The 22,863-nt window shown below is 31.8% G+C and overlaps 1 pseudogene; it reads right to left on the reverse strand.

The window, feature by feature from the left end:
• Positions 1–12,301: 12,301 nt before the first annotated feature.
• LOC149541622 (COP9 signalosome complex subunit 1 pseudogene) lies at positions 12,302–22,373 on the reverse strand (annotated as a pseudogene).
• Positions 22,374–22,863: the final 490 nt, after the last annotated feature.

A 22,863-nucleotide genomic window follows, 5' to 3' on the forward strand; every position in this document is an offset into this window, starting at 1 on the left:
TATTTGAAGATTTTCTAGCTAAATTTTGAGAACCCTCATTGTTAGCCACCAATGCTTTAGACTTAGGTGAATTGAGAATCCCCATTGATTTAAACTTCTTTTCTTCTATATCCAATAGATCAGCATATTCATCAAAGGTGAGTTTCTTATAGGAAAAACCTACCGTAGTCTTTGATGTGTTAAAAGAAGAAACAAATGTGGAATACTCTGATGGTAGCTTGTTATGCATCAGATAGATCAATTTGTCATCTTTAAAAGAACTCCCACAATTAGTAAGCTTTGTCCTTAGTTCATTCACCTTAATGATGAAATCATGTATAGAATTAAATGACTTAGGATTTAAGGAGACAAGCTCATCTTTAATTTTAAAAACATCCTCTTCAAATGCTTTACTATATAGGTTTTTGAGGGTATCCCAAGCTTCCTTGGATGTAGAAGACTTCTTAATTTGATACATGATCTTGTCATCAACCCCTAAAAATATATCACCTAGGGCTTTCCTATCCATTTCTACCCAAGCTAAAATATCACTTGTTGATACTTTATCCCTTGCTGGTTTAGGAAGAGTACCATCTACATATTGAGAAACTCCATTATGCATTAAATGATACCACATTTTGATGGACCACGTAGCATAGTTATGTGGAGTTAATTTTGGAAACTTAAAATTTTTCATAATGCAGAAAATGAAAGAAAATTGCAGAAAAGAAGAAACACAACACCAAGAATGCCCCCCCTTTTAACTAAATCAAGAAACCCCCTCCCAAAATAGATGCTTTTGGAATTTTATAAGTAGTGTGATTACAATGACCACTTGCCAATTTTGGCCTTTATGAACTTCTAATTTCACTTGTTAGAACCTCTTGATAGATTATAGATCTCAATCTTTACAATGTACAACAATTCTGAAGCAATATAAAGCAAAGAAAGGCCCTATTTCTGAAAGTGACACTTTTGTCCAACAACCCTACAATTTGATTATAGATCTAGAAAATAAACAAAAAAAATACACTTTCAAAAAAAATGAAACTTATTTTCGAGTCTAGATGTGCCTGTATAGAGTGTTTGAAGTTGCAAAATGTAGGATTATGTGGGTATAGTCACCAAAAAATGAAATTTCTAACAAATCCATATAGAAAAACTAGAAAAGAGCTACACCATTGAAAAGTTTAGGAAATTCTACCTAATTTCAAAAAAAATTGCACCTGATTTGGAGTCTAGATGACTGAGATATGGCCTCCAAAATTCAAATTATAAAATCAAAAATCAATCTAGAGAGGGGTTGCATCAAAAAAAGATAAGGTTAAATTTGATAGTCATATGGTCATCATAACAGTTCTAATTTACCTTAGAATGATGGTCAGACAGTCGACAATTTTAGGCTAGTAGATTGATGATGTTAGCAACCTTCAAGCCTGTGATGACATCAACATGATGTTAGTAATACAGATTCATACGACCATACTGTATAGACAGGTACGACAAAAAAAGATGTATCTGGGTGAGTTGGTGTACTGTTTGTTGATTGTGTGCCGACTCAACCATCCAGTTGGCTACTGACATGTGCAATGACACAGGCATTGACTCAGAATGCATAGGTAGCTATCGTGGCCTACTGATTTGGCAAGTTTTCTATGTGGGTGAGTGAATTTATGCCATGTGTCATGTGGTCAAAGCTGTTGTTCTCACTGAAAAGTTGCAAAAGCAAGCCGAGTTTTAAACAAACATTGTTAGGAATGAGAAACAACGAGCACTAGGATGTTGGAGGCTCTCGATGACGCCGCATGTCACTATTTGTTGAGTGGCACATGGTGTGAGGGTCCCTGTAGTTCACACCAGAAACTTGGTTTTCTGTGCAGGTTTTGGAGTTGCATGAGCTAAAAGAGTTTAATGGTGTTGGACACTCTTTGAAATATCCCACATTCATGGGTGAAAAGAATGCAGAGTTCTTTTTAAACACAAGCATCCACAATGAACATAAAAGCGAGTTTGCTGGTGGAATGCTAGCCAATTCGGTGGGTTTGGCCATGGATTTAGGGAAAAATTTGTTGGTGTAATATGAATAGCTTGCCAATAAGGAATATACGCCTACAATTTATTAATATTCCTCACAAATAAATTGTAAAGTTGGGGTGTGACTGCTCGGTTCTTCAATAAAATTTCTCTGGTTGGGCATAATAATCTCAAAAAATTTCCTAAAATGAAATTCAAAAAAATTAATTGTAGAGAGAAAATTAGTTTAGATCTAAAAATAAATGCACAGATTGATTAAAATGACCATACCCAATTGCAAATCGATACCTTTAGGTGTCAGTTTGCAAAAAAAAATTAACCTCATGATCAACTTGAGCCCAACATTGGCAAATTTATAGTCAATCTTCACCGAATCGATGTTCCAGACATAATGGTGAAGTCAAATATAGCTCTAAATGCTCCTAATTTCTATAGATTCTCCAGATTTGGATCAAGGTGATGAAGTATGAATGGTCTCGAATGGCTATGTGTACAGAATCTCCCCAAGCTCTGATACCATGTAAGAATTTAGCTTAGGGCAGAATTCACTGAAGACCAAGGAACTCAAACACAAGCACAATAGTAGACCAAAGAGAGAGAGTATGATTAGAATGACAATATATTCATTCAATATTCCATATAAAAGTACACGAGGAGTGCCTGTATACAAAAGCCTCTAGAGAGCTTCTAGAATGCATAGAAGTCAACAACATGATAAGTCATACAACCAGGCACATGTCCACCAAATATGGGTTATCCTCCATTAAGCATGAAAGTAAGTACGATGATGAGAGGATAAGCCTACAATGGTGTAGCACGCAAATTTATGTTGTTGACAACATGTGCTAAAAAGAGAGTGTGAATAACTATGTTTTCTATATGACAACTTAGTGAATGATGCAAGCTCCAATGTTGTAGACACCATGTGTTGAGATAGAGGTTCATAATTCTATGTTGTCAACGTGACAACTCATGAGAGAACACAAACTCCTAAGTGTCTCACTTAAATAAATAATAAAATAATGCATTAACTTAAGTAAACTTAAGTAAATTGTAAATATTAAATACTTATTTACACCAACAACTAGTATAAACAACACAGAAAGGATTTAAAGTATATCAAATGGATGTCAAATCTACATTCTTGAATGGAATTCTTGATGAAGAAGTCTACATTGAACAACCACCTGTTTTGGAGATCCTAGCAAAAGAGACATGGTTTGCAAACTACACAAAGCATTATATGGTCTCAAGCAAGCTCCTAGAACTTCGTATGAAAGACTACATAATTACTTGGTACAAATTGGTTTTCAAAGGACTAATGACAATAGTAGTCTATATATCAAGGAATTCTAGATAAGAAGATTTTATTGGCAAAAATATTTGTTGATGATACTTTATTTATAGGAAATGATGACCTATACAAAGCATTCTCAGAAGAAATGAGTAAAGAATTTGAAATGTTCATGTTTGGTGAAATAAAATTCTTTGCTAGGTTGTAGATACAACAGGAAAAATATGGTATCTACATCACTCAATCAAAGTATATCAAGTTGATACTAAATAAATTTGGAATGGAAGATTCAAAACCTATTGGAACACCTATGTCTACTGGACATAAGCTCTCCAAAAATGATAATTCCAAAGAAGTAGATAAGACCACATACAAATCAATGATTGGAAAATTGTAGTATGTAGTGCATACAAGGCCTAATATTGCATTAGAAGTTGGCATGGTGGCAAAATTCTCAGCAAATCCTAGGAAAAATCACATGATAGAAATCAAGAGAATCATGAGGTATTTGAAGGTACAAAAAACTATGGTTTATGGTACAAACTTGGAGGCAATTTGGACTTGAAAGTATTTACTAATGCTGATTGGGTAGGAAGTCTTGATGATAGAAAAAGCACTAGTTGTGGAGCATTCTTTCTTGGCAAAAGACTAGTATCTTGGACAAGCAAGAAGCAAAATTGTACATATGAATCCATAGCAGAGGCAAAATATGTAGCAGTAGCAGTCAATTGTTCTAACATTGTTTAGTTCAAACAACTATTGGAAGGAATGAAGGTAGAGATCAAAGATCTAGTTGTTATATATTGTGATAACACCAATGCAATCAACATATCAAAGAATCCAATAATGCATTCCAAAACAAAGCATATTTCTATAAAATATCATTTCTTAAGAGAATTAGTGCAAAATAAAGAAGTTAGATTGGAATATGTGAATACAAAGGAACGGATTGTAGACATATTCACCAAGCCATTACCTAAGCATGCATTTCTGTATCTAAAAGGTAAGCTAGGGGTCATTCCCCTGTTTGAAATTCACTAAATGAAATTTAGTGAATGTATCAACCCAAACCTATTGAAGATCAATTAGTTGGTGCAGAATTGGAAAGGGCATATTGCAAATGAATCAATACTTAAGGTACATTGGTATTTATAGAATTATTGTCTTTGGCATGTGTTGTCAAACAGGGAGAAGTTTACTATCATATCCTTGAGAAATTTTTGGAACCAAAATAAAGTAAGGAACCAGAGAGGGAGATGTTTTTTCAAAGAAGGAGTTTGCTGAAAGAGGGAGAATGTTTTGCATAAACTTGGTAACAACTGTTGTAGACATAATTTAGTGAAAGGAAGAGCTCATACTAATAGAGGGAGTTCTCAAGGCCAAATCCAAAATTTCATTGTGCTATGACATGTTGTGTTGTCATCAATGCCAAAGAGGGAGATTTTTGGATACAATTGGTTAATTGTGTGTTGTCTTTGATGTTACACAAATGTCATATCATTATCAGTTAGCATAGTTCAAGCTCACTTGGGCAGTGAAGATAGTTCTTAGTGTCTACCGAGTGTTCTTGTGTTTGCCTAGTTCAAAATGCAATGTCTATTGAGTTTTCTCAGGCATCAAAGGAAAAGTTGCAGAAAGCGAGTGTTAACTGAGCTCACTCAAGTAACGAAAGAAAGTTGGATGGAAGCAATGCTAACTGAGTTCACTTGGTTGCCAAAGGATTTTCATAAGTTTGCAGTGTTAACCAAGCTTCTATTGGTTAAGAAAGGAAATTGTTTCTGAGTTAGTTTCTACCGAGCTAGGTCAGCTAATGAAGGGTTTTCTTCTATTAAGCTTAATTGATTTATCTATTGATTCTAGCCAACTAAGGTGATGAATATTGATTGTCCTATGTTCTATTTGAGCTAACTTGGCAAAATGGAAGATATAAGTATAAGGTCAAGCTGTGATTTCAAAGTTTGTGAATGTGCAAGAAATGATGATGTGATTGAAGATCTAATAATGAGAAGAGGAAGCGAATTTGCAACATAAACAAAATATCCTTGTGGAGCAGCAAAGCTATATTCGATCAAGAAGGATCAAGTACAAGCCAAAAACAGAGATCTATAATTAGCAATTTAGTTGCATTCAAATCAGGTCATTTCATTGCTACTCTCTAACCATTGTGTAGTGATCTAAATCTCCTAACAGAGTTGACTTAACAGCGATTTGCAAATCCTCTGACAAGGTGGAAATTCCATTGAATTGTCCTCAAAGACCTCTAACAAGGCCACTCCAAACAGGGTGATTAAATCCTCTAACAAGGTCACACCTAATAGTGTGTTTTGTAACCTTTAACAAGGTTGGCTCTTATCAAGGTTCACTTCAAAAGAGTGAAAAATAGTAACTAGTTGCATTTGGTGATTTTTCCCAAATTGGGTTTCCACATTAAATCCTGGTGTCAAATGTGTTCATGCTATTTTCTTTTATGTGTTTGAAACTAAGTTAAAGTAGTGGTAATCACAAATAACATCTAAAGGTTTATTTTTAAAATTAATCACCGAACCAATCCAGTTATTACTGAGTTACAACATTCTGTGTGTTTACTAAGCTTCAACAGTATTCAAATATCTGTTTGCATTTTGTACTGACATCTAAGGGATTTGGGATTTTTTTTTGTAATAATTGATTCACCCCTTCCCTCTTAGTTACTCCTCTTATATTTCCAACAACCTCATCAGGCCATATTGCTAGGATCCATTTATGCTTTCAGCATTGTGGTTTCCTTTATTTTTTTGCTTTGTTTGTAGCGACATTGTTGCTCATCTTAGGGGGGTGTTAGAGTAAAGATTTATTTTATTTTATTTTATTAAATTACCTTTACTCTCTTATTAATATTTTCCTTTATGCACATGCATTCCCATTTAATAATTGAATGTTAATTAGTAAATATCATTTACCTCTTAGGGTTTTCCTTTTAGGTTTTATAATCTCCTTCTATAAGGATTGATCAATTGTATATTTCAATTCATTCTTTCAATTTGATAATATATTCTTGCATATTTTTAGAGCCAAACCCTCGCCTTTTCTTATCTTTTTCTTCTCTGTGACAGGATCTTGCACATAGGTTTCTATTAGATATGTGGATTTGTTCCCATCAAATCCTTCAATTAATGATGAGGGAAAAAAGTAAAAATGTTAGAGACCTCGAATATACTATCCATTTAGTTTATGAAGACCTTATTTGGATAAGTCCTTACAATAAGCCTCCAAAGCATATTCTTGTGCACAAATGCTTCAATTTCCTTGTAGAAGATTTGCATATATTCACCTAGGATCCTTGTAGGAACACTATTGTTGCATGTTCTCTTCTAACCAAAGTTTTTCCTAACTACCAAATATTTTTCTATTTCTCCTTCTCACCAAAGCATAAAGGTTTACACTAACTTTAGTTTATTTTTTAAATCTATTATTATTTTTGAAATCTATTATAATGGGGGCACATACCTTGAAGACCTCAATATTTGCATTTTATTTGTGCCACTAAATCTTCTTAATGAATTTGAGATTTGTTTACTATAAACAAGTTATAAAGTTGTCTAAAACATCCTAAGAAATGGAAATATTATTATATACTACCTCCCTTCACAATCTCATGCTTAGGCAAAGAAACATTGACAAAATCAAGAAAACTCACTTAAATGAACTTGCTTTTATAGTGGAGTGGTTGACATTGAATGACACTTTATCATAGAGTATATGACATATGAGGATGGTCATATTCAATCTAAAAACAACTTAAGATGGGTAGTTTGAATGAGTTATTTGAGGACGCAAGGCTTCACAAAGCGATTTTCCTAGTGAAGATTCATAATAAAAGACATGACCAGACATCAAAAGAAACTTGGGAACATGTTAATTTTGTCTCGCAATTCTTCAACTACTCAATCTCATCAACTCATTAAAATTTATTCATTCATTTGGGGTTCTTGTAGAAACAATCAACAGAGATCAAACTGAGATGACATGAGCCTCCCCTAAATTGTAATTGTTAGAAATGAATATATCCTCCCCAACACTCATAGGTACCAAGAATACAAATACACATTGTACAACATACTCCCATATGCACTTAAACTAAGATTTGACTATTCCCCACACAAAATGACATGATCACAAAATACAAATCGATATAACACAATGTCTTTTAACTATTTGGATATTTCTTATAGGATTTTGTTGTCTAGTTTTTTAGTCAAACTCATTGACCAATGTTTCATTAGCAATAGTTAGCAAGAACCCATCTCTCATTAGAATGAAGAGGACACTCAACACTCATTGTGTCTAGGTGATGTTCATAGAGGTGAAACATCAAGGCTTTTGAGGAAGTCACCCATCCTAATACTACTCCAGCTCAAGTGTACTTAATTACAAAGTTTACTCTAAGGTTAAATCCAATTTACTTGTAATCATGTTTGCAAAACCTTTAACAATTGTTATTTTTTATGAACCATTCATTGTAAAACTCTTTAAGCTTCCTTGATGTTTTAACTATTTTTATTTTTTGCATTTTTACAATATTGTGGAAATGGATTATAAGGACTTGACAAAATCCTCATGATATGAAAATTTTACAATCTGCATAGACCTATATAAACATACTGGTTTGTATTGAAAATAGCTGCATCCCCTTCATAATACTTCCATTTTAGTCTGTTTAGACCATCTAAAGTCCAAGTACAACCTCTTTTTCCAAGCACGTTGATCCATCTCATAATGAGAAAGAAATAAAAAGAAAAGTACCTAAAAATGTTTGATCTCCAATCCAATGTCCCTTTGAACTGTACAAAATGTTGTCTAAATAATATCTTGTCTCACTCTATAAATATTCAACTATAGTCATTATAAATCTATTTAAAAAGGTAGCTACATTGACATGAAAAACAACAAACTAACACATATATCTTTCAAAGAAGACACTTACTCAATGGGCCCTTGGTCTACTAGTGAAGTTGAATGGCTAACAAAGAGCCCACCAATGATCAAGTCTTGCTAAATGCAAGGCTTTGACATCATAAAGGATGAGGTCCGGATCATGCCCCAGGCAATTTTGATGTAGTGGATGCCCCTCAATCCTTGACTCTAAGCCAAAGAGCTTTAGGCACGAGGGGGGCCATATTGGGTTCCTAAATCATTTTAGTGGTGGCATTTATTGGTTGGTAGCCCATGTCTCCACTAGATTTGAACCTTCCAGTTAAAAAGGACACTCAATAATTAGTCCCTGCCTTATCCATAAGGCAAGGTACTAATGTTTTAAGTTGTGGTCCAATAATTAATTTTTATAAGCAAGCTCATCCTATTCTAAAGTTTGAAGAATGGTTTATTAGTCCCTGCCTTATAAGGCAGGGAACTAATGTTCCCAATTGACCCCCCCTCTCCGGTGCATTAATTTTTTGATCACATAATATATAGTTTTAAACTAAGGTTTCAAGCATAATATTATTTAATTCATTTAAAACATTTAATTTCTGAAATGCGATTGGTCGTAAACCAATTTCCTGGGTGAAAAATGAAATTTTCAAATAGAAAAAAAGCGAAAAAGGGGCTAGCAATAACATTGTAATAAATGTCCCCAAACAAGGGCAACGTGTCCACTGCAGTTGCAATCTATTATGGCTTTCATGCATCCGCAGGCGTGAAAAGAAATGTATTTGTTTTCGATCTAGGTGGAGGGAGATTTTATTATTCTTACCTAGGGTCCGAGTGGGCTATTTTTTTAGTTTTTTTCCCCCAAATATGTTGAATTTTTTTGGCTGCTTATCATTGCCAAGAGAAAGAAGGATTAAATAATTTCAAATAAAGAAATATGCATTTTGATTATTCGCCTACTCACCATACCTTACCCACTATGAGATGCAATTTCTTTTTTAAATTCATTTGTATCTTATGAAACACATTATTAATATTTAATATTGATTTAATAAAAATTAATAAAATAAATTATTCATTTCAATTTAAAAATTGTTTAGGATAATATGATTTTAAATTCAAAAATTCAAACGTTTGAATTCATTTTTTTGTTATAAAAAAAAATCTTAATTATTACAAAAAAAAAAAAAAAAGGGTTACTATTTTGAAATAAACATAATTATTTTAAAAATAAATAGTGCAAATAGTATAAGTTTTTCTATTAAAAGAAATTTATTTTTTATATAATTTTTACTTTCATTATTATTTAATAAATTTACTCTTTACAAAATTTATTTTTATTATTCTAATTTCTATTTTTACTATTTAATAAATTACATTAAACTTTTAATTTAATGTATGCATCTACATTGTATTGACTTTAAATTTTCGTTAATACAAGAAGTCATAATATATAGTACATAACTAGATTGCAAATCTAAACTCTTTAATTTGTGCAAAGTAAGATTCAATCTTTATATATTAAATTAAATCAATTTGGATTGATGTTTTTTTTTTCATTCCTCCAAAACGAAATTAAATATATATTAAATTAAATCAATTTCAAACTTTGCATTAGGCAGGGACTCAAGCTCTCCAAGAGCTCTTGTTTTTAAAATAATTTTTAAACTTTAATTCTTTAATTTTGATTGGTTGAACCCATTTTTCTCAAGGGTAAATTTGATTTATTGATTCCAAAATTTCTAAAAATTAAATTCTAGAAGCTTCTTAAAAATTTGTGTGCACGAGGGTAGCATGTCAAGTTTAGAGACTTTATGGTGATTGAGATGGACTTTACTTGGCCATGATTAATTTGCTGTTGGAATGAATACATGGCGATGATTAAGCTACTCCAGATTTTGGCAGTGAGATTGGAAACTCGATGTAGTAGATCTTGCAAGAAGCGGATCCATTTTAGGGTGTCAGTTCACATTGTTACCATTTTTTTCAAAAAAAAATGTTTGATGTGGGCCTTGTGTGGATTTTGCTGATCACCCCTAAGTGTCATGAGATTTTTTTTTAATGACAGATCTTTCGTTTTATATTTGAAGAGAAAAAGAAGTGTTATTATATGTTTTTAAGCGAGCCTAAATTAAGGTATTGTATAGATTTATTGAGGGGAGCTAATGCAAAAAAAAGTTTTGTGGCTTCACCAACAACTGAAATCACAATAATAAATATAATAATGTCAAACAAAGCAACAATAACATTGGATTCTGTAATATGTCCCATGTCCCATCAAATCTCTACAAACATGTAGCATTATTATGTATTATTATCTCTATCTTAACTTAAAGATATTATTTTTTTGTTTTTTGTTTTTGCTTTTTTGATTTTTTTTTTCAAAATGTGAATTCAAATCCATAGAAAGCTAAGACAATTATTTAACTAAACTTTTTAAAATTAAAGATTCAATAACAAAATCTTTCCATCTTAACTTAAAGATATTAAGATTTTTTTATTTTTTTTCAAAATGTGAATTCAAATCCACAAAATACTAAGACAATTATTTATTTAAACTTTTTAAAATAAAAAATTTAAACTTATGTATATAAATGAAAAAAAAGATTAATTTAAAATAATATTAGAAATGAAAATCAATTTAGAATTTGTACATTTTATAATACTCAAATTATTTTTATTACTTATATTTTTTTTTAATAAAAGATATAAAATAAAAAACTTAATTTTACTAAAAATGGTTATAATAAAAAATTTATTTGATATTGATTAATAATTAATTGAAATACAATATTTACAAATTTCACTTCAACTATGAAATATTCTTTTATATCGATCAATTATAATTAAAAAATAATAACACTATTAATTAATTATAACATGATATTTTTTATTTTATTTTTAAAATCATTTCATAATATTGGAGCTCAACCTTGGGAAAAATAATTTTAATCAGTTCGAAGTTTGAAGGCCAACAGATAGTCTTATGTTTTATTTTGTTTTGGTTTACAATTTATTTTATTTAGATTTCTTACATGATGAAGTGCTGAAAATGAAATAAGCTTGAGAAATCGTGATCTTGTGACCTCTCAATTAAATATTTATTTCTAACAGCAAAGAATAGTGACCACAATAAGAATTACATATTTTGTAGAGAATTCCAAAATGGAAGCACTCTATACTACAAGAGGATTGTAGTAATGTTGAGCAGTAATATGGATTATTTTTGGCTATTGGAGTGATGACCTATCAAAGTCAACATCCCGCCAATTGAGCAAGTTCTGACTTGTCTTATTATGCCTAAAACCATACCAACCATTTTAATGATACCACATGGTGATTGTCGACATGAATTTGGATTGGATGGAAGAAACAAACTCTGTTGATCTCAGTACCCAAGAAATACGGTCATATCGCAGCTTGAGTACCTACATAGACCATAACTTTGAGATGAACCACACCATACTATTGCGTTGGGATTACCTGTTGTGGTTGAAATGGTACCTGATACACCTCATTTGCATCTTATGATGTGGTGTATATATACAATGAGTATATATGATCACATGTACATTTGTAAATGGCTGCATATGTATACAGATATATATCTTTGGGTATGTATTGCTAAATTTTACTATTAAATAGGAAGATGCGTGAATCTTAAGGTGTCATCTCAAATGAACCTTTTCTAGGAGTGTAATTGGAAGAACATCCAAGCGACGGGAAAGCATTCAAACATATTCAAGAAACCCTATCAGTGATCCAGATTCTTCTAGCTTTGAATCACTACGCTATAACTAAAAAGATAAAAATCAATCTTCTCTTTTGTACAAAAGGCAGTGACTCTAGCTCTTCCAAAGCTCTTGTTTTTTCAAACTTTCATTATATCTTTTCCACTTTAGTTGGCTATTTAGCCATACCCATTGTGAGGGTTCATAGAAAGAATATTGAGTAAATAACCAACACGTGAAAGATTAAAAGGGTTTGAAAAAAGCACCCCCCTTGTTAAGATATTGTTTAGACCTTGCCAGGAGTCTACCTATATAGCCAATGAATGAGGAGCAATAGGAGTAGTCGTTAGTACCATTATTTAGGAGCCGGCCCACACATCTCGAGCCACACGAAAAAGATGACATATTTTGGCCTTTTAACCGTGGGCGAAGAGCCTGAATAATGTGAGTTAAAGCGCGTGTTCACTGTGCGGAACCGCGTGCCATCATGAGAAATCGTCGGTGCTATTTACGCGTATTGTTATTCAAAATTGTTGCATATCACAAATGCACGAACCGTTGGACTTCCGATGCACGAGTGACAAGGCACACAGAATTGTATAACATATCAAAGTATTTTAAAATGCAAAAACAAGAATCGAAAAACAATTGGAAGAATACAATCAAATTTATGTGTTCTTAGCATGGAGAAAGAGGAATTTGGAGGTTATTTTAAGAGCATGTTAAATAAAATGGAGTGGAAGATTTAAATGATGTCTATGAGATTGAATAGTCTAACGAATTAATGAATAATATTGTGAAATAATATTTATACTTTTTTCCTATAAATCTTGGTCAGTAAACTAATAGTCATATCGATCTTATTTTTATTAAACAAATGGTACATTTTATTAATATTTAAGTTGTCTATATAGTATGAGTAAATATCTTTTTAGGAAACACATTCATTGATAAAGTTTCGTTTCGACCCATGTACCCTTATTGTAGAATATGCAAATATGCAACTTCTTTCATCCTAGACTTCTTTGAGCCTCTCCCACCTACCCATCTCAAATCTAAGATGATGTGATCCTATCATTCATTATGCAACTAACAATCTTGTTTTCCTTTAATAATTGCCCCTAAATACACATTTTACCTATGTCCACAAGTTGGATTAAACTCTTTGATAGATACATTTCATTTTTAATAACATGAATAGTTCACATTGCAGTCCTAACTTTTTTCATCTCATTTTTTAAATTTCCTCACCGGTACTAGGTTATTCATGTAACATGATGCTTTGTTTGTTCTACCATTTTTTATTTTGCTTCATCCATGTTTTCTTTCTACATTCAAGACCCTCTTGCATGACAATTTTGGGCCATTGTTGGTTATCCATGTTTTTAACCTTTTTTAAATAATTTATTGGCCGGATATTCAGCAACATCTGTAAAGGAAATTTAACTTCTCTTGTAAAAATGATTTCATATGGAAGTGGTGTTTTTGACTTTGAGATTGCTTATTATTAGGTGCTTCTGAATTCTCTTTAGTTGTCTCCAATTATAGTTTGGCATGCTTCTACCTTAAGCCTCACAACCATAGAGGACCACTAGTGTGACTAGCAAACCAAAAAGAGTCTTATTGGTTTTCCATTCCCAAAGTTCATCTTTTCTACACCCATTCAAGAGAAGGTATAAAGTTTCCATCCCCCTTGTATCATTTTCATCCCACAAGTCTCCTAAATCAACTCACAGTAGAAGTCTAACCCAAGATATGTGTTTCCTTTCAATATTTTCAACAATTGCCTTAAAAAGAAAGGTAATTCATGTACTAGTATATAGTTTGGTCTAACAAGAGTAGTCAACGATCACGAATAAATGAAATATATGTTATACTATGGGAGAGGGACCAATAGGTGATAGGGGTACCAATACATGTTATAGTAGGTGGACAAAATAGACCCTATAGTGGTTAGCTTTTGTGAGAGTAGGGGAGGACAAGTGGATGAGTCCAAAATTGCTTAGACATTTTGGGGTCTTTTCTCCATAAGTTCTTGTGGACTTCTAGAAGGAAAAGAGAAATGGTAGAGGGATATGTGGAGGTTATTAGGGATGCACTTATCTTAAGGATGTTTCTATTTTTCTCTTTCAAATTTCTATAGCTATCAACAATCAAAAATAAATATGATATTTATGTTTTACTAGGAGAGATGGACCAATAGGTGACAAGGGTACCAATAAATGACCCTATAATGGTGCACTAACAATGCCATGTTAAAGCTTATCCCCAAATAGATTCCTCGAAATGTAAACAACTAACCACTGATGTGATGCCATATTAGCACACCATTAAGCATGACTTAGTCACACCAATCGGTCTTATTAGCATACTAAGACCTTGTGAATTGGCACACATGTTGATTTGGCATACTATTTTTGACCTTGTGGACTTGAAACTATATTTTAAGTAGGAGACTTGATTGGTAAATTACAAACACATAATTTAGAGTAATATGAAATTATCTACATAGGATTTTGAGAATCACAAAGTTAGGGTGTGAATTTAATGGGCCCTCTCTCCTAAATAACATGCATATAAAAATACAACAATGTGTATAAATGTCAACATGATCAAGTGACAATAGTAAATATCACATATATATTAGGTTAGCTAAGAGAATTAGAAGATAAAGTTTGGTCAAGTATTTGTGAAAAGGGAGGCAAGTGGAAACGTCCAAAACTAATTGCATGCTCTTGGTTTCTTTCTCCACAAGCTCTTGGGGAATGCTAGAAGGAAAAGAGAAAAGGTAGAGGGCTAAATGGAGGTTGATTTAAAATACCACAAGAAATTCCATGTTATTGATGGTATATAATCTAGTCAATAGTTCTATTGAGTCCATGCTTATGTGTAGGAGGAGGAGGATCATTCAACTAAGGTCAATTTCCTCATCTTCTTAGGGGGACATGAATTAGAACCATTAATAAGAGAAGAAATTTGGTATATGAAAATTTTTAAAACAAAATTAAAACTTCAGGTCAAAGGGGGCCATAAAGGGTAAACCTAAAATAATCACATGAGAAGTTGTCTAAATGACTAGTAACTAAAACTGGCCATGAGAAAGACTATGTATTGTGTATCATCATTATAAATTTCATAAATTCATGGATAATGAGCCTAATGAATCACATAAAAATAGGCCATTCAAATGACCCTTGATATGATGAAAATGTTATTCAATATAAAAATCACATCAGTTTTAATAACACTTATACAGAAAGTGCAACTTAACCCATAGTTGAAATGGAAAGGATATAATGCATGTGCACATAGAAATGTCAAGTAGATAAAATATATGTCTTTATTTAGTTGGTGGACATATAGGAACTCCTATGTGACTATATTCACCTTGTTGAATTGGAAAACTATTACACAATGAATTACTTTTAGGTTTACCTACATATTGATGTATACAAGACCAAATTGTATGTGCCTATATGACCATGGGCACATAGGTGAGAGAGAAGAATATGTATGACTTATATATAATTTTTACCCAAGAAAATGGGGATACAAAATCCATTATGCCCTTATAGAGAGATACAGTGACAAAGAAGAGATAATGTATCCAAAAAATGATCAAGTGAAGTAGGATTAATGAAGTTCAAAGAATTACAATGTGGGAATGAATTAACATAGATTTGAAGATTTTGATTTGGCTTAGCAATATAATTATTACCTCTATCATTTAGACCCTCTACCTAGATAATGCCAAAGTTGGTTAGATATTGAAATAAATGAATGCACACATCTTTTATATCATATACAACTAGATGGTAGAATGGATAGAAGTTGTGGTTGATGGTTCTTCGAGAGGTGTTTAATTTATCTATGAGGTGCATTTTTTATAGTGTTATTAGTGAGCTTTAGAAGGATGAAGCACACAAAATCAAAAAGTTGGAGTAAAGTAGTAATTATGTTGTAACTACATACATAAAATTATCTCTAATGTAGAGAATGGGGTTCAATTTGCAATGTTTACAATAGTAATAGTCAGATCTATAAGATTTCCACAATCCATTAACATGAGTTGTGATTTTTGGATTAGATTGTGTGCAATTTTTTACCATCAACGTTTTGGATCATACTACATGATCCATCATCGGGATGCCAAAGAACATGAAGATGAAGAACAAAAAATGTTCGATGGAGGGAGCTATTCAATATTTTTTCCTATGTGCTAGGAGGATGTAGAGGCTAGGTACCTATGCATTTCTGTGAGATAGATAATCTACCATATAGACACTCTTCTTTTCATTCCTACTTTGGTTTCAACCTTCCATGTTTGATTGATCAAATCTTCAAGCTTTGGTGTTGCATGTCATCTGTATCTTTGAGTTTAATTGTTTTCCTTTATGTATCTTCTGATTCGAGTAGTGTATTATGAGAGCATGCATGTAGATTATAGTCTTCTCTATCTAGTCGGGTTCTATTTTAGTGGAGGTTATTTAGACCATCAGTTACCTTTGACAATGCTTTGCAGCTTCTAGATGTTTCAATGGTGTTCTTCATGATCATCATTTTGTTTCTATCTTTTGGGACATTCCCTAGTTTGGAGGCTTCTTCAGTCCTTCACTAGTTCTTTCAACATTCTTTCCATCTCCTTTTGGAGTAGGATTAATTTTCCAATGCAATTTTCTTTATTTCTCATCTTTTCAGATATTTGGTTGTGCTTAAGTACCTCATCACGCCTCGTTTGCTAGGACCCTAATCTACTTTCATTAGTAGTTTCTAGGTTTTTAGCTACTCCCTAAGTTTATCTTAAGGGAGGCGTGTTAAAGTAATTAGATATTTTCTAATTAACTCTATTCTACTTAAGCTAAACTTTAGGCATTTAATAATTATTTCTTTTATTAATTATTATATTGCAGCCTAGGTTTTACCTTTTAGGATTTTGTATTTCCTTTTATAAGGATTGGTCACTCATTGTAATTTACTAATTCATTCAATACAATTTGCAATTCTTTTTTGCACATTAAGAATGTCTCATCCATTGTGGATCTGAGATTTTCAACCTCCATAACTTTTGCTTCTCTCTTTTTGTGATAGGTGTTTGCATGCAAGCAATTATTGGGAGTTGAGGTATTGATCTTTCATCAACTTCAACAATACTTGTTCTAGGTTCACCAAAATGTAATGTGTGAATGAAAAACAAAGATAAAATTAATAATTTTGGGTTCATCAAAATGTAATGCTGACATTTCTTTAGCCTAAATATTTGACATAATAATACTACTCATTATATAAGATTATATATTGATTTTATTTATCTTTTTACAATCTTGAACTCTACCTTTGTAAACAAAAAATCCTAAACTTTTCATTTGTAGACTTAAGATAAGTGAAAGATGAAAAAGTAGTGCATTAGAAATTCAAAACTATAGAAAATACACTTACTATAGTATGAAATAAAATATGGATTTTTTTTCTTCTAAGAAGAATAAAATATAAATAATATGATTATCAAAGTCAAAGCTCTTTGTCAAGGGTGTTAGCATAATTTGTAGATTTTCATGCAATGCAACTTAAGCTAAGTCAAAGATGAAAAAGAAGTGCATTAGAAATTTAAAACTATAGAAAATAAGTTACTATATTATGAAATAAGATATAGGATTTTTTTCTTATAAGAAGAAAAAAATATAAATGATATGATTACCAAAGTCAAAGCTCCTTGTCAAGGGTGTAACCATGATTTGTAGATTTTCATACAATGCAAGATAGTCTAATTTATATTTTGTAGTCTATATGCATGTATTCTCATCTAAAATAATTAGAAAATACAAGATTTCATACAATTTTTTATGTTCTCTCTATTTATAGTAGATAATGTAAAAATTTGTAACAAGTATATGAATATTTATAAAAATTATATAAAAGATTACAAAAAGATAAATAATAAAAAGATAAACAAAATATGAGAATATATAAATAAACTTTCATATGTTTGTAATATTCAAAACGTGTTAGCTAAGATGATGAAGGATGAGGTGTTTAAGAGCTTCTTAAGAATAATCAAGCTTTATTTTGGTCTTTTAACCTCCACAGCTAGCCAATATTAAAGAACAAATGAAAAAGTTTATCTAGAATGAGCAATAAGTGTAAATAGTGTGAAAATTTAGTTTAGATCTATATGAAGCAAAAATCCAATTTGTATAATTATTAAATATAAATGATGTAATGTCCCCCTTTTGGACATTTCCTTACTCATTCCGTATTTGCTAAGTTTTAATAAATGATATGTATATGATACCCCTTTAGTCTTCCATTTGCTCTCTTATATATGCTATTACAAGTGAATGGTCATATATGGTTGCAACCCTTCAAATAATTAACTAATTGTTAAGGTTAGGGTTTACTAATGATTATTAGCATATATTTAATAATATACATTAATATATATTATATATGTATAACATTTATTAATTATTTAAACTTCCATATTTGTAGTGTATCCCTTGGGTTTATGGATAATATAAGCCATCTATAAGACATAATAATGTTGTCACCATTATTATCATCCTTTATTATATATATATATATATATATAAATTCTTGTATCCTTATTATATCGATTAATTAATCAATTTATCATTATTAGTTATTAATATTACATAGATTAAATATATTATAATCTTTTATTATAATATTTATTTATATATGTAATACAATTACTATCGACTAGGTATATATTATATAATTCATTTATTCATTAACGTATATTATTAATAATGTTTATATTTACTATGATTATGAATAATAACTAATATTTATTCATATAGTTTATCAATATTATTTCTTTTGTGAACAATCGATAATAGCATATGAACTATTATTATATTTTATCCAAGTATAGGATTCCTTCTTAAAGTATGATATAAGAATAGGGTAATATGGATGTATTAAGATACGTATATACAATGGCATGATATTAATATATTTAATATAATTATGTAATATTGAAGAATCATTCTAATCAATGAAATGTCGACTTGTTTGATTTCAAATACCAACTCATTTAATATTATATTGGAGGTCGATGAATAATCTACAAATGATGCGATAGATTCACAATCATTCTTACAAGAATACACCTATTAATAATGATGCATCCTTTCTTTAAGCAACGGGCACCTCTCCTTGACAATTATTTTGTCTAATAGCTATTAGTATAATGACCTCTTAATGTTAACTGATTATATATTATTAGATCATAATATAGTACATTGTTATATTAAATTAGTTAATCAATTCATTACCCTTAGTTATCAATGTGATAATAGTTAGATATACTATCAACTATAGATTTATAATGTAATTATAACATATAACACATATATATATATTATATTAGTAATATCATTATTCATATATATTTCTTGCTATATTATTTATAATAATATGTAATGCTCAATTATATTATAATGTAGGTGCATTATAAAATTATTATTAGTGTTTGATATCATTTATAATCAAATTACTTATTTTAATTTAATATAATATTTTACATTGTAATTATGCTATAATCTTATATATTGTTTTATATTATCAAATATATCACTATTATAATGGATTATAATATTATTATTCTTAATTATTATCGTTGTATAATATGTTACTCGAATATTCATATATCCTTAAATTTGGGCTCATGACAAGTCCGCCCTTCCACAAATTGCTTGTCCTCAAGCAATGATTGTTTACACTAAACCTTTATTGTGAATTCAATATACAAGTTATACATTGGAATGAAAGAATACATAAGGTATGCATGTAGTTAATGTCATAATGCATGAAGTAAATATCTGAGTGCTTGCATACACGAAGAAGATACATTAATGCATGAAGACACAAAGTATACATGATGTAGACACATGATGCATGAAGGCACAAAGCATACACAATGCAGACACATCATACACTCCTTGCTGATTTTCACAATGAAGTAGAGTAAGGAAAGACGATTCTTGTGATGATTCCTTCCCTTCTTATTATGATCATCTTGAGATGGTAGATTTACGATGCAAAGGGCGTGTGAAACAAGCTACAAGTGGTTCCCTAGAGGATATCCATCATGTGCTCGAATTTACTCTGCCTCTCCCTCCACCCACTCCCTACCTTAGGATATCATAATGTGGTTGGGAAGATTAATCTAATGAACATAATTATTTGACATAGGAATTTTTTCTCTCTCCTTATTACGATCATCTTGAGATGGTAGATTGATGGTGCAAAGGGCACGTGAAACAAGCTACAAGCGGTTCCTTGGAGGATATCCGTCAGGTGCTCGAATTTACTCCGCCACTCCCTCCACCCACTCCCTATCTTAAGAGATCATGATGTGGATGAGAAAATGAATGTTAATCTAATGAATAGGAATCTTTCTCTCTCCTTATTATGATCATCTTGAGATGGTAGATTGACGGTGCAAAGGGCGCGTGAAGCAAGCTACAAGCGGTTCCCTGAAGGATATCCGTCAGGTGCTCGAATTTACTCTGCCTCTCCCTCCACCCACTCCCTATCTTAAGAGATCATGATGTGGATGAGAAAATAGACCCCTATGTACTATCTAGTCACATGGCTTTCCCTTCTATCATAATTGGTAAAATTCTTTCTTTTTCCATTGTCTATTGTTATTAGAATACTAGGATGGTCTTGTTTATGCAAAATCAACTACACTCTCTATCCCTTAATTCAATATTATATTTCATTCTTCATTTTTCATATATATTTTTCATTTCATTTTTCATATATTTTGATTTCATTTTTTTGTAATTAGAATCATTGATAGACTATTCAATATTCTTCACAATAACAAAATGTGTCAGTAATAAGAAAGATACTATCCATTATTTCATAACAATGTATGCACAAAATATATACCTTACCTCATTACCTTTATGTGTTGAAGTGGTGATTATAGGATATTTAGCCATTATTTATTCTTAACTACCTTAAAGATCCTTATAGATTCAACCACCTTTGCTGAATAGTTCCCCACTTCCATGTGAATTAAGCGCTTGGGAGAATAGGTCGATCATGGAGATGTTCTGAAATACTTTTGCACTAATGATTTTCCCTTGTGTATTTCCCTTTCTTTATGAGCTTGCCTCTAATGAAATTTTAGGCTCTTTTACCTTGGAAGTGTCAAACTCCCTTTGAATCAATATCCCTTTTTCTCATGTACTTTACACTTATCAGTCTACTAATTTTATTGCTAGCACAACATGAATGGTCATTGAGAGTTTGATGCACATTGTGCACTTTGGAAAAATCTCAATATTGAATAATTGTAATTGTTTTGAGAACACATTATAACTAGATTTGTATGTTAAATCAAAAGTCTCTCCTTTGATGCCTTCATTATTACTCTGTGGTTCCTTGTAGTAGCATTTTCTCATTGCCAAATTATTGAATTTCCTTCTGAATAACTTTACAGCCTTGAAGTATCAGCAGTAACAGTAAATACTTAACCAAGCCATTGATTATACATTACTCACTTTGGAAGGGTCTAATTTTTTATGCTCATTGTCATTTCTGATCTCACCAACTTCCACACTTGATTGCTTAAGTTTTGATCGATCAAATGATGCGAGTGCACAGAGTGCTCCATATGTGGCAACATCTTGTGGGGCAATAACCTCTTTATAATTATTTCCAAGTTCAAAGCTTGTCTCCACAAACTTGCGAGCAGCTAGCTTGTACTTGGAGGCATGGAGATGGGCAAGTCTAGTAGCACATTTGAGCTTTGCAAGGAGGAAACCATCTTGGAGATTAGGGGCTTGTGTCTGAGTCTTCTCAGCCTTGGTTACGTAGCTGGAGACATGCATGAATTGCCCCATCTCGATGCTCACCAGGATCACGTTGAGGCACATCTAGATTATATGCTTCGAAGTGGTATAGTAATCACGAGTCCTTACATAGTTCTTAAAAGCTTCTCCCAGCATCCCATGTGCATAAAAGAAGTCCCCAAAATCATTGTATCCCATCGAAATGCTCTCCTTTATTGGGTTTGTCTTATACCCATTGAGTTCATTCTCAAGCTTTTCCTTGCAGAGTTGAGCACGGTGTTCGATGGCATCAATCTAGTCGTGCTCATTGGCGATGCAGAACTGAGAAGAGGGGCCAAACCTAGCCTCGAGCTTGTGCAAAACATCCTTTAGTAGTGCCATTTTTTTGCCCTTCTTAGCCTGATGATAAGCCATCCATAGGGTTTCCAACCCCATGCTCTCATTTCCACATATGTCTGCTATGAACATCAACCGCATTATCTTTGTTTTCCCACTGTAAAGGGAGGTGTATGTCTCCATGTCCATTTTCTCACTACTTATTACACTCCTGCCATTTACATTGCCAACGTCATTCCCTTCAACGTCTTCCTCCCAATCCATTTTTGCTGATGCCAAGGTTGTCTCTCTTTAGACTTCATTATTCGCTTAACTACCCTAAGAGAATGGTCTTTGTAAACTTAAATCCCAAAAATGAGCATAGCAAAATTTGAACTCGTGTGGACATTTGTAATGAACCCTTGCCAATTGCAAGGCATAATCTATAAATTCCACTAAAGTTCGCTTCAGCTCCTATGCCTGTTCAGCCATGTAGACATGCCACGAATTTACTTTGTTTTTAACTTACTAACTTCACAGGATGGCAAGATCCAGGGTCTGATACCAATTGTAATGTCCCCCTTTTGAACATTTCCTTACTCATTTTGTATTTGCTAAGTTTTAATAAATGATATGTATATGATACCCCTTTAGTCTATCATTTGCTCTCTTATATATGCTATTACAAGTGAATGGTCATATATGGTTGCAACCCTTCGAATAATTAAGTAATTGTTAAGGTTAGGGTTTACTAATGCTTATTAGCATATATTTA

Source organism: Cupressus sempervirens, chromosome 8 (genome assembly GCF_028749045.1).
Source record: "Cupressus sempervirens isolate cs-2001-9-10 chromosome 8, ASM2874904v1, whole genome shotgun sequence".
Lineage (NCBI taxonomy): Eukaryota > Viridiplantae > Streptophyta > Pinopsida > Cupressales > Cupressaceae > Cupressus > Cupressus sempervirens.